We start from the raw sequence: 2550 nt of genomic DNA on the forward strand, positions 1-2550 counted from the left end.
AACATATTATTGATCAAAACTTGTCAATAAGTGGGTGATGTATAATAAGGAAGCACACTATGGAGAAAATAAGAAAAAAACTAATTACTAATTACTATTTTGGCATTTCTTTTTAACTCTCTTAAATCTATTATTACTTAAAACTACATAGTGCTTGAGAGCTAAAATTTTGTCCGAGTGCGTACTTGCGAATGCGGCTGTTAGTATTAAAAAATTAGTAGTGTACTATTGTTTAAATATCTTAATACTTACCGAGAACCAGCTCGACAGTTTTTAATTTTATGAGTGTCTTTTTTCCCAGCCTTTCCATCGACGTTGTACAGCCACACCAACTCGCCACTGAACAACGACTGCAGCACTTTCTACACTGTACCTCTAGAAGTTTTCAGCTGAATGATGATGCCCGCCTTTAAACGTATTAGAGTTTATACATATAAATATATACATATTTGATTAAAGAAAAAAACTATGCTCGTTCTTGATCAGAACTGTAACTTACCATAGCGTCAGCGTGTGCCTTGTCTTTAAGGTGCTCCTCCACCTTATACAGTGTTTCCTCCGATGACATTGGAAGCAAACTTTGCAGTAAAGTTTGCTCTTCACTTACCAAGTCACAGTCGGCTTACACTGCGGTGGGTTTTCGCAGAGAGCACCTTACATTCTCGCAGCAGTTGACCCTGCGCTTGCACCTCACAACGCTCGGGCATCTGAAAATAAAATAAAGTTAAAACATTCATTAAATTTAAAAAAACCTACCTTCTCGGCAAGAGCGCTTTCTACGGCGGAAAGCCTTTTTAGGATTTCCTCTTGTCGAGTCTCCACCCTTCCAAGGGCAGCCAAAATGTGTTGTAGCGCTGTTGAATTTCATAAAATTTAAGTAATAATTAAAAATACAATCAACATATGTATGTTGCTAATTTAATATACCTGAGCCATTATCCACGGCAGGTTGGGTGGCCATACGGTAGAGGAAAGGCTGGAACACGTCGAAACGGCGAGATACTCCAGCTACAATAAGAACGTTTCAATTAGGAGAGTGTCACTAATATAATGAATACTGATTCTTCTTACCATTTGTTTGGCTGATATCCGGCTCCTCCTCTCCATCAATAATATAACTGAATTCAATTTATTTCTAAGTAAAATTATAAAAGTTATGTAACATAGGAATTAAAATAAATTTATTCTCTACTGGAATAGCAAAATACTTATGGTTTACTGGAGTGCCAGCCACTGTCGAAATTCGACGGTTCTTCTAGTTTTTTAAGACCCTTGGAGAGCTTTTCTAACTTAGTCCGTCGTTTAACTCATAATGTACAAAATTACTTGCCGGAAAATCTCTTGCTTTCGAACTTAACCTTAACTAAAATTTTTGAAGTGAAACTTCTTTAGCGGCGGTTGGTTGGTTGGGAGTAAATTGGCAAATTCAGAGGAAATTGCACACGGATCTAGTTGGGACGGAAATGATGCAACGGAAGTGATGCAACGGAAATGGTGCAACGGAAATGGTGCAATGGAAATGATTGGGGCTGAAACAAGTACTTCTTGTGTATATGCAACGCAAATGATGCAACGGAAATAGTGCAACGGAAATGGTTGGGACTGAAACAAGTGCTTCGTATGTGTATGCATATGGTATCTATAAATTTAACAAAAATTAGCTAACAAAAGGTTAAAGAATAACACTTAGAAAAAGACCAATACAAGAATGAAGGTAAAGGTGGCTACGTATATAAATAAAGAAAAGGATAAAGGCAAACGTAAACATAACAACAAAAACAAAGATGCGTAAAGATAAAGGCAACAAGTAAGAAAGTCTAAGTTCGGGCGGAGCCGAACATTAAATACCTGGCGCAAGTATTAAATATATGTTTTCCACCTTTCCGAAAGCTACCGCTACATGATAAACCGGCGTGTATAAATTTTATGTAAACTAGCGTCCTTAAATTTCAAAATATTGAAATTTCAAGCATTTCTGAAATTTACCTTTATATGAAAAGCGGCCGTAATTTTAGTCCGATTTCAACAATTTTCGATGGTTTACTTTTATGTGGCAAGCACAATAACCATACCGAGTTTGGTACAAATTGCTAGAACGGTTAGCGAGATCCATATACGTGATCATAAGTGGGCGGTGCCACGCCCATTTTCCAAAATTTTATCATAAACGTATTTCCTGGCAAAGAATTGTTGCAACCATCATTTTGAATAAATTAGCTTTAATATTTACTGATTTATCGAGGATTTCGTATTTCTCGAAATTACCGTTATATGGGATGTGGGCGTGGTTATTGTCCGATTTTAAAAATTTTCGGCCATTTGGTATGCTGTACCAGGGCCAACAACTGTGCCAAGTTTGGAATAAATTGATGCAGCGGTTACCAAGATATACACATGTAACCATAAGTGGGCGTGGCTACGCCCATTTTCAAAAAACTGTTAATATTCTTATTTTTCGTCTAAAATTTATTATAAATATCAATTTTGAGTGAATTATCTTCAGTAGTTACTAAAATATCGCAGTTTTTGTATTTCTGAAAATAACCGTTA

At 36.4% G+C, this 2550-nt stretch overlaps 1 pseudogene; it reads right to left on the minus strand.

Annotated features, from left to right (window-relative positions):
• Positions 1 to 87: 87 nt before the first annotated feature.
• Positions 88 to 961, minus strand: LOC118736328 (annotated as a pseudogene).
• Positions 962 to 2550: the final 1589 nt, after the last annotated feature.

The sequence above is a fragment of the Rhagoletis pomonella genome, unplaced genomic scaffold, assembly GCF_013731165.1.
Source record: "Rhagoletis pomonella isolate Grant_MI unplaced genomic scaffold, Rhpom_1.0 Rhpom_scaffold_00003, whole genome shotgun sequence".
NCBI classification, from domain to species: domain Eukaryota; kingdom Metazoa; phylum Arthropoda; class Insecta; order Diptera; family Tephritidae; genus Rhagoletis; species Rhagoletis pomonella.